We start from the raw sequence: 10,758 nt of genomic DNA, 5'->3' as shown, positions 1-10,758 counted from the left end.
TGCATAGGCATATAATTTATATATATTGTTTCCACGCGCGTGCACTCGCGACTGTCTGGACACACACTGGGGACCCTTGAACACCACCAGTATTTGGGGGAACCCCGCCGGAACCGGAGCACGGGCCGGGCGCAGCTGCCTCGAGCATCTGAACTACAAGTCCCAGTGGCCCAAGGGGCGCGCGCGGGACAAGCGACCGGAGCGCGGACAGACTACAAGTACCGGCAAAGCATGGCGCAGAGGCACGGACTACAAGCCCCAGGATGCACTGCTCGCGGTTCGCGCAGGGCCCCCCGGGATATGTAGTCATCGGGGGGGGGAGCTAATTCCTATTCATTCAGCCTCAAAGAAAATGCAAATTCTTCCAACGGTCCACCGACGCGACTTCTCACGGGCTAGCGAGGAGACCGAGCGCACGATGGGGAAGAAAGAACTCTGCAGGGCCCAAACTGTGGCACGGAAGAAGGACGCGTGCGCATGCTCGGCGGTCGTCGGCGCAGGCGACAGCGAGCGCGGGAGGCCACGAGTGGCAAGCCCCGCCCCCTTCCCCGCCCCCGCTCTCGGAGCGCCCCGCCCAGGGAGCCTGCGCAGACGGTGCAGGGCGGAGGGCCGCGGGGAGGGACTCCTGGCGCCTGCGCAGACCCGCGGCTTCTCTCGCGAGGACGGACGCCATTATCGCATCTCCCCGACAAACACCACGAGAATTCCGCAGCCCACACGGTAATTGCAGCTCCCGCAGTCGGTCGCGTCTCCACCTCCCCCTTCCCGCGGGGCGAGAGCGAGAGCGAGATCTCCCCTCCTCCCTCCACCCTGCGCCCTCCTCCGGCCGCCGCGCCCGCCGCCCCCGCCCGGGACACCCTGTCCGGGCCGCGGACGGCCCGCCGCCCCTTCAGCCTCCTCAGGCCCCCGGCCCGCCGCCCCCTCGGCCCCCTCATCCGTCTCCGCGCCCTGGGCCCCGGCCTCGCCCCCTCAGCCCCGCCGCCTCCTCAGCTCCTCCGGACCTGACCCCGTCCCCGCCGCCCCCTCAGCGCCCTCGGACCTGTTAGCCCTCTGGGCCCTCCTGCCCGGGTCCTGCCGTCCGCCCTCAGAGCCCTGGTCCCGTCAGTTCCCCGCCGTCCCGCCGGCCCCGTCCGCCCGGCCGGGGGCTTGACCGCCTCGGTCCCGGGCCCTGCGCACTCGTGTTCCCCGAGGAGGGTGGTATCCGCTTCTGTGCATCTCCCCCCACTGCCGTGCGGGCCGTGGACGGGCGGGGGCGGCCCGGCCCTGCGTCCCCCCCGTGGGAGCGGCCCCGCCGGCCCCCGCGCGCGGACGGACGCTCGCGGCTGCCAGACGTGCCGGCCGGGTTGTCACCGGTTTGGGAAAGTGGGAAAACCGAGAAGGCACAGAACGCCCCGCGGTGTCGCGCCCCGTCAGGCGGACTTCCGATCGGGCGCCCACGGGGCCCGTGAGACGGAGCCCGGGCGTCGGGACGCAGACGCGGAGCCTCTGATGGCGGGGTTCACGGGGAAGAGGGAACGGGGGCAGGCCGGGAGGGGGCGGCTGGGGGCCTCGGTGGAGGCGGCTGTCGCCCCCCTCCCCGCCCCCCCCCAAGTATTTTTTGCCGTGTCTGTGATTGCATCTTTTCGAGTTGCGGCCTTAGCTTTTTGCTCGGAGGTGCTGTCCTCACAGCCCGTCCCCCGCTGTGCGCACTGAGGACACCGCCTCGGGGGGCCGGGTCTCCCTGGGGGGCCGGGGGCGGGGCGGAGGAGTCACCTCCCCTGAGAACGCGGACCCGGGCCTCCAGCGTAGGGAGCCCGCCCCGAGGCCCGCTCACAGTCCGACGACGGGGACAGGTGATCTCCGCGGGGAGTCGCCCGTCCGCCCGACGGCGCTGCTGCGCAGCCCCGCGGTGACTGGTGACGAGAGCGGACCGTCCTTCTGAGGGGCAGGGGCACGGAGGTTTGGGAGACGGAGGCTGACGGGGCAGTTGCGTGGTCCTCAGGACGCGCGGGAGGGAGGCGCCCCTCAGAGCGCAGGTGATGTCGTTGACGTTCGGCTTGTGGGCCAGCCCTGGACAAACGTCCGGTGGGGAAACGCCAGAACTGCCCGCACAGTTCGTTCTGTATGTTCAGCTCCTTTCCCCTCTGTCTTGCAATGAGAACAAGAATATGTTCTTGGGATGTTGGACTGTGTCATCGTGGGCTTTAATTTTGAAAAGTCAGCTGCCATTTCTGGGTCGTGTGCTGTGGCCGGGACTGCTGACCCTTTCCGGTGACTCCCGACACGACGACGCGGGGAGGCCGAGATCGCTCCGTCTGACAGGAGGCGCTGAGGCCGGGAGGCTAGGGGCCGCCGAGGCCACGGAGCCGCGGTGAGCTGTCTGGAGGCTGTGCGCTTCACAGTGCAGACGTGCGCTTCGTGTTGTCACGTAGCGTCCAGGTGAGGTGTCCATACGGCGAAAGCAGCAGTCCCCTGTGCCGCCTTTCAGTCCCACTCCCCAGAGACTTGTGTTTTTGTTGTTTCTTCAGGAAGGTCTCCAAAGCTCTCAACAATAAGCTGGTGTTTTGTTGATTTTACACATTGTTGACTTTTTGTTATGAAAGGATGCTTTAGCTCTCCTGTCGGATCTCACTCCTCTATACCCTGAATTTACTATGTTCAGTTAACTCAGATGGTTTGTAACTGCAGATATTGTTTGCTTCACAGCCAAGTAATGCATTTCCCTCACACAGCTTGATGTGTTTGCTGTCGTTTGTAATGGCCTTTCTTTTTCTTTGCGTTTTCTGCTCCCATTGACTGCTTATATTGTTTTAAATTCTCAAGGATAGTGTCACATCTCTCCAACTTTCCCCCTCCTCCCCAGCCCTCTGTCCTCTTTTTCCAGTCTGGATTGATTTTTAGGCCAGCACAGGTATTATCCTGATATTTTCCTTTCTTATACATCTGGGTTTGTTCAGGACTCCATGTTTTAATCTTGGCTTCCTTCATCATTTCAATGAGAACCTTCTGCCAAGTAGATGTATTCCTTTTGGGTAACTCTTAAGGATCCTCTTTGGTTTTAGGACATTCCCAGAGTGTCAAAAAATGTGGAATCCCATTCCGAATGCTCTTTGACTCTGGGAAATTCTCTTGTATCATTTATCTGAGAATTTCTTCCACTTTGCTTTTACTCTTCTCAATTTGGAGTTCCTGTTTGATGATGGTCATCTTGGATTGACCCCCTGAATCTCTTTGTCTTCTTCCTGTGTCATTTTATTCGCATTTCTGGGAAAGGGCTTCAGTTTATCTTCCAATCTTATTTTAAGTTTTTATTTCCACAATCGAAATTTTAATTTCCAAGAGCTTATTTTTTCTGTTTTTTTTATAGAAACTTATTGTTTTATGAATACATTCGTTGTCTCCTTGACTCTGAGGATACAAATAAGGGTTTTAGTCAGTTCTCTTTTTGTTCTCTGATTTCTTGTTTCCTCTAGTGTCACTGTTGTTTTCTTTTTTAACTTAGTGGCTTCTTGTTTCATATAGCAAGTGCTCCTCAAATATTGGTAATTATTGTCTAAGGCAAGAGGAAGTGGGCAGAAAGCTCCGAGTCTGTGGGGCTCGTCTTGAAAATACGTGGGTTTCCCTTCGGGTGATTGGCAACTTACTACTGTGCTGGGTCCTCAAATGCCAGATCGCAGAGAGATTTTCTCTGGGCCTTGCGGCTTAAGGAAGACCCCTTTGATTGGGGGCTGCTCCACTTGGTCTAGGGAGGGCCCTTGTACAGCTCTTCTGTACTGGGACTGACTTCCCTGTGTGGCCTCGGCCCTCTCCCTGTGTTGAGGGTCCCCCTCCGCCACAGGTTTAGAGCCCTCCTTTGGGCGTACCCACTCTTGTGTGCTCCAGGTTGCTGTTTCCTTTGCCCTCATTAGAGCCTCTTGGTCTGCCAGAAATTTGTGAAATCTCTTGCCTGCCATCTATTTCCTTTTGTGTGGGTTTTTTATATGCTATTAAAAATTGTTTTAATGGGATGAGCGGAGATCACCTGTGTGGCCCATCGCTCACTGTGAGCAGGAATTCCAGAGCCCGTTCTCCTCATCATTCTGCTATCCTGTCTCCCAGTGGCCTTGGTGGTGGATGCCCACCATCAATGGGACGGGCAGCCAGATCATCATCCTTATGGCCGCCTCCGAGTTGCAGTGTGGGTGGATGGTGTGCGTTCCTGCTGGAGGTTCTGGCTCCACAGCCTCGGAGGGGTGCCACGCTCAGTGGGGGAAGGCCAACCATAGACACGTGTTGTAGTAAAGGTTGTGATTTCAGACTCTTCAGGTGGCTTCTCACTGTATCAGTGTACTAAGAAAGCAGCTCAGTGTGCCCAGGTTTAAGGAATGCCTCTACTTAAGCAGTGATTACTGGATTCAGAGTATAATCTTGATGCATTTTAGTCGATTGTCCTTTGAAAATTGTGCAAAGTGAAATGTGTCAGCTGAGTTTGCCATGGCCTTGCTAGTAAAGTGGTCCACGGCCATTGGCATGGCCATCTCTGGGTGTTTGAGAGAAATGCAGACTCTCAGGCTGTCCCTAGACGTATGGAATCAGAATCTGCAGCTTTGTAAACTTTTAATTTTGAAGTAATTTTAGACTTGCAGAAAAGTTGCGAAAATAGTTGAGAGAGCTTCCCTATTCCCTTCACCCACTTCCCTTAATATTGACGTCTTACGTAATCAAATATCCTTATAAAAATAAAAAAATTAACATCAGCACAGTTCTATTAACTAAATTACAGACCTTGTTGAACTTAATCAGTTTTCCACTAATGTCATTTTTCTGTTTCAGGATCTAATCCAGGATCCCACTCTGCATTTAGTTGTCATGTCTCCTTAAGTCTCCTCCAATCTATGGTATTTGCATAGCCCCAAAGTATCTCCCTCAAGGTATTTATAAATTACAAAGGGAAACATAGTAACTTCACGGTGGAAAGACCCAGCAGATACCACCTTAACATCACCAGTAATAAGACAAAATGATGTCATGTACCCTGATATGATGCTCTGAGGCAGAAATGCATTCCTGCAAGTCTAATCATGAGGAAACCCGAATTGACGGACATTCACCAAAATCCTGACTAGTGTTCTCAGAAGTGTCCAGGTCTTCAAAGACAGGGGAAGACTCAGTTTGCATTTAAAAAGATTGCCAGGTGTGGCATATATACTTTGATGCTGAAGAAATACTTCCTGTGCTAGATGGTCACCAAGGAAATGAGAAAGAACCACAAGCTTGTTTTATGGTTGGTAAATGGGTGCTTCAGTCACAGGTTCTAGATGAGTTTGCATTAATGGTTTATTGATAACACCTGTTTTGGCTTATTACCTTAGTTTTCTTTGTGATCTGCATCTACACTGTGTAAATCCTAACAGCTTTAGCTGTACAGTTAGATACATTACATGACAATGCAAGACTGACTTTAAATGTCTATGAAACGTTACCACTTCAGCTTTTTAAATTTGGAAACTAAGCATTTTCTCATTTTGAAGAAAAGACTGGGGAGAATAGTAAGGGTCTCAATGAGAACGTCTCAGGTAAAAACCTTAAAAAGTCCTCCCTGTACCAGAGGTAAATAAAGATGGTTATTGTGTTCTCTGACTTCACATATATGATGGTCATAAAAAGAAAATCATATACTGAATCCTTCACTGGAAGTGCTCTGATTCATTCTGAAATGTTCATCTTTGGAGAGGTGTGAGGAGGAGATTTAGGGAATTTGAGAGCAAGTATTGAGTGGGATCACATGTTTGCAGTTTGCTCTTAAAAAGTGACACTTGTTTTCTTGCTCGTGGACAGTACCTGGAGCTCATTTAGCTCATCATAGAAGAATCGAGTCAACAGTCATCCCTGCCTGTCAGAGTATAAGAATACTTAACCCTTAGGTTTCCCACTTTTGTGCAGGTCGTGAAACCATTTAAAAATGAGAGCTTTAGCTAATCATCTCATTTTATGCCCTCTTCCTTGCCTTTGGCTCTGTTTGTCCACTGTCTGGGGCTGTGCCCAGCCTGCCCCATTGGAAGAGAGGGTGTCTGTCCTCAGTTCTAGAGGGCAGGGAGCAGGAGGGACGCTCGACGCCTTCATCTCATCCTCCCAGTGCAGTGGTGAGGTGTGGCATCCTCATCGTAGCACTCCAGAGTAAGTCTAAGAGGAAGAGGTGCTTGGAATCAGCACCCGGAGCCTCCCATTGCTTGAAACCTTTGGATGTTCTTGAGCTAAAATGTGGTGGAAACATTAACTTCCTAAGCCACAAGCAGGTAGTATGCCCCAAATATTGTGAAGTCATATGAAGTTGATTCTTATTTTGAGTTAACGTCTCTGCATCTTTCAGGTCTACCCATAGTCAAAAACTGTCCAGTTTGATTAAATGTTTTGGACCATCTACCTCCATGGTGGGGTGGACGGTAAGATTCCCTTTGTCCCTTTCGGGAGCCTCACATTGGGGAGGGGGGATGGTGGTGTGAGTAACAGGGTTCCCGAGACAGGTAACCCACAAAGTCTGATTGCTTACAACGTGTAAGCGGTGGAAGAATAAAATCCTTCAGAAAAGGCCAGAGAAGAAAAGAGATGAGAGCAGGTTTTAATTAAATCACTGAAAAAGATGGTGGAATTGAATGTCCGTGGAAATTGACTACTATTTCCTTGCCCTAAGTTGTTTTGTATTAGCACTTAAAATAGTTGAGCATAAATAAGGCCCTGAAAGTGAAAGCGACTTGGGCAGAAGGGCTGGTGTAGAGATGGAGGCCTGGCAGGGCAGGGAGTGCCATCTGGAGACCTGGGGCTGCGTTGAGCCAATCAGGTGGAGGCCTTGGTGACTGGGCAGAGCCCTGTACTGACAAACCTTTTAGTAATAAAGATTACATTCTGTGCTTCAAAGAATGCTGCTTGTGGTCTCTAGTGATTTTTCCTTTCTCCTCAAGGTGGAAAATCATCAAATGACTTGAAGCAAAGTCTAACCTTTCTGAACTAAAAATGGGTTTAGAAAGAACTGGCAGTGAAAACTTGGTATGTGTGCTGCTGGCATTTCCTTGTTGGTGTGAACCACATGTCCCTTGAATGTGGCAAGAGGCACATGCGTGTTAATCTTATTAGACGAGGCAGGGAAAGACTCAGGCTTCGGTTCCTGCTGTCATCTCAAAGTACAGCCCTGCAATCCACTTGGCAGGTAGGTGGCCAGGACGGACCCGTCTGCTGCCACGCCATCATCCTGTGAACTTTCATCGGCAGGAGCCAGGGATGGGCCTCGGGAGCAAAGTGCTGCATTTTATGAACACTTGTCTGCAGATGCCAAGTAATTCACACCCCACGTGTTTTCAGACTGAAGCTGACGAAGAAGGCTGGGTGTCCTATTTATCAGCTAAAAGTTGCTGCAGCTGTCATTGGGCAAACAGTTTGCAGTTAATCGGCCTTCTAGTTTTCAAATTAAACATTTTATGGACTTTTAAGATTTGTGGGATTCGACTAGTTTCACATTTTTGCAAAGTGAGAGTTTAGTATTATGTTATTTTAAGTTTGTGTAATTTAAATTTGTATAATTCAAGTTTGTGTAAAACGCCATCTTACTGTGTTAGGCAGGAGAAATGAAGCTGACGGGGTGCAGTAAGATGAAAACAAGTATATACTGCTTGGAGTTCCTTCCACGCATAGTTGTTAATAAAAAATTCAGTCCGACTTGCTTCGTGGATTCTCCTGGGGCTCCTTCAAGAGCTCTGCATGCCTGCTTTGCCTCAGTGAGATTTCTGTGGATCCGCTATAATCTGAAACAGAAATCGCTCTTTACGGCTAACGTGGAGCAAGAGGAGCCACCCAGACCTGCATGGTGTGGGGTGAAGGGACCTGTATGAGCTCAGGTGTCTCGGGAGGTCGAGATTACTGTTCTTCAATAATAGTTCCCATTGTCTTTATCCCTCAATCTCAAGTCACTTTCAATACTCTAAAGATGCCATAAACATCATTAAATAGTAGGGCACAAATCAACAAACTTTTTCTGTAAAGGGTCAGATAAATGAATATTTTTGGCTTTGGGGTCTCTGTCCTAACTGCTCAGCTCTGCCCTTGGAGGGAGGAAGCCAGAATGGGCATGGCTGTGTTTCAGTAAAACTTATTACAGAAGCTGACCACTGGCTGGATTTGGCCCTCGGGCCATAGTTTGTGAATCCCCAGGCTCTAGACTAAAAGTTCTAATGCATGTTGGAGAAAGAAGTCAAGGTTGGGAGTTGAGCAACAGTAAGATGGTGGTAAGCAACACGTCAGCTGGTGCCAAGCGCTGTTCAAAGAGCTGTCCTGGTTTTACAGATTGCTCTGCCCGTCTCCTCCAGCATCCCTGGTCTTCACTGCTGACTTCGTGAGTTTGGGGCGATCTGGAGGAATCCACTGAACCATCTCAGTTATCTGGTGAAGGCACTGAGAGTATAGGTCAGAAACTTTTGGTTTGTTTTGGGAAAATCTACTTGAGAAGAAAATGTCAGAGGCAGCCTATCGGAAGTATAATTAGTGTTGGCAAAGTCCCCCTCCAATGAGAATGCTTCTCTCCATCCTCACTGCCTTTCTCTGGAGAAAAAGCCTCAACATCTTTTTATAGGAATAGGGTTTCTTCAGTCTTAGAGAGAAATTGCAAGAATAGTACAAAGAAGTATGGTATGGTTTCCTAGATTTAAGATATTTATATTTGCTTTATCCTCTCTCCTCTACAACTATGTATGTGTTGTGTGTATATATAATTTTTTTCCTGAACAGTTTAAGATATTATGTCCATTTACCCTTAAATATTTAAGTAGCTGTTTCCTAAAAACAAGCACATTCTCTTGTATAACATAGTACAATTAACAAAATTAGGAATTTATCATTGATGCAGCTTTATCATCTAAACAACAAATCTAATTAGATTTTACTAAATATCCCAATAATATTTCATAGCAAAAGAAAAAGGGGACTCCTGTATGAACTTTGATGGATATCTTTCCCCAAGAATATTTGTCCTGACCTACATATCATAAATTAGGCACCATACTCCTTACAAACTACAAGTTTAGTAAAATCAAAAATCTGCAAGTTTATTGTTGACAGAAATCACTTTGAATAACCATTTCCTTCTGCCATTCTGTTTGGGAGAGGAGTGGGAAAGACTGTATCAGTAAAGTTCAGAGGCAGAATGCTCAGCTGTTTTTAAAGTCTACACAGATCACTAGTTGCAAGTGTAAATGTAGAGGAATTAGAATGTGCTAGAATTGTGGGTCAGAAATGAATATGACCTTATATGGTGTCATTTGCTAGATTTATTATTTAAAAAAAAGGGTTAAATGATCTAAGATCCCTCTCCAGTATACATAATCCTCTTGGGCTAAGGTAAGGGTCATTTTCCAGCGGTTTCTGCTGGACCCATTTATTTATCGAAGTAGTCTAAATATTTTGTGTTACTGAATTAAAATTTGTCCACCCTGAAAAGTCAGGTTGTTATTGGACTAAGATGAAAAAAACATTTCTGAGATGCAGCTAAATTAATGTATGAATCATGTTTCTTTAGTCAAAGTAAATTTTTTTTAGTGTAGCAAATAGATTTTCTTAAAATTTAAAAATAAGTTGCATTTGGAAATTATCTTAGAGTGTAGCCAACAGTTTCTTGCCCCTACATGGCCGTCACTGTCTGAATTTGCAACTGGAGGTCTGGTTTCCTTGGCACACCCTGTCTAGTTCCCCCACTTTGGTTTGATCAGAGCTCCACACTACATATAGCAGCTCTTCAGACGTTTCTGTTTCAGGCTTAAAATCCTTTCCAGACGAGACGTCTCAGAGCTCTGTTGCTGGTAGGATTGTCTACATTGTGTGGGCTGGTGGTGAAAGGAGCGAGTTTAGGCCGGAGATCCTAGACCACTGGGTCCTGGCTGCTTGGCTTTGGGCAGACTGTTCAGTGTCTCCTCCGAGTGAAGGGCAACTACCGCCCTACTTCCCAGGGCTAGAGGGAGTGTAAATCTGAGTGTATGTGTTCACCAAGCTTCAGACCTTATGAAGTCTGCCTTACTGCAGACCTTGCTCCATTTGCAGCTTGAAATTCAGAAGTCCTCATCAGATTTCAAACAGGCTTCCTGGTATTCTTCAGCATTAATTGGAGGGCATTCTAGTTTGATTAGGACACTTAACTATTAATGTGACTTTTAAAAAGTTAAGATATCTTTCATAGATACATGCTTTACATGGACATTTTGATTATATGACCTTTCCATCAGTCTTAGATCCAATCCAGTAATTGTTGGGTTCCAAGTGCAGTTTCTGATCTTTTGGGTATTGTTTTCTATGACTAAGTTTTGATTACACATCGAGAATTATGATCTTGAGTAAAACAGTGCCAAGACATGCTGTCTAGTACCAAGACCATAAACTTGGATCCTAGGCCTCTGCGAGGATAGTGGCGTGGGATGTATTTGCCACCACCGAGCTCACGTGGGTCAGCCAGCGTCCTCAACACGACCTTAGCAGGCCTCCTTAGACTTCTGTTTTCTGTTCTAGATCATATTAACTAGTTCCCCTTGGTTATCGGCCTTGCCTCTGAGCGGTGTGCTTGCTTGATATCTCTTATATGGGTCAGAAACGTCTCAAATGGTCCCTGCATCTGACACCTGTCATTGTTACTTGTCTTAGTGACTGCTCAAGTTGGGAGTTAATTTTGTTTTTATATTGTCTGGTTAGGATTACAAATTCCGTTAACATTTTGGCACGTGCTGGTTGTTTTGTTTGGTTTCTGTGACATTGTGAGGTAGAAACAGG

General features: G+C 48.4%; 1 protein-coding gene across 6 annotated transcripts in view; it reads left to right on the top strand.

The window, feature by feature from the left end:
• Positions 1–468: 468 nt before the first annotated feature.
• The window catches only part of BANP (BTG3 associated nuclear protein), a 126,558-nt gene continuing 116,268 nt past the window's right edge, over positions 469–10,758 (top strand). For 2 of the 6 annotated variants that reach the window (XM_087419825.1, XM_087419826.1), the window contains exon 1: positions 469–720. The gene's annotated coding sequence lies outside the window, so the exon portion shown is untranslated. Of the gene's footprint in view, positions 721–1,569; positions 2,419–8,292; positions 8,413–10,758 lie in introns of those variants that run through there. The other 4 variants (XM_087419822.1, XM_004437037.3, XM_087419823.1 and 1 more) reach the window with 4 other exon arrangements.

This window comes from Ceratotherium simum, chromosome 30, assembly GCF_057802395.1.
Source record: "Ceratotherium simum simum isolate JZ-2026a chromosome 30, ASM5780239v1, whole genome shotgun sequence".
In the NCBI taxonomy this organism is placed as follows: Eukaryota; Metazoa; Chordata; class Mammalia; order Perissodactyla; family Rhinocerotidae; genus Ceratotherium; species Ceratotherium simum.
This window is presented reverse-complemented; position numbering and strand designations above follow the sequence as displayed.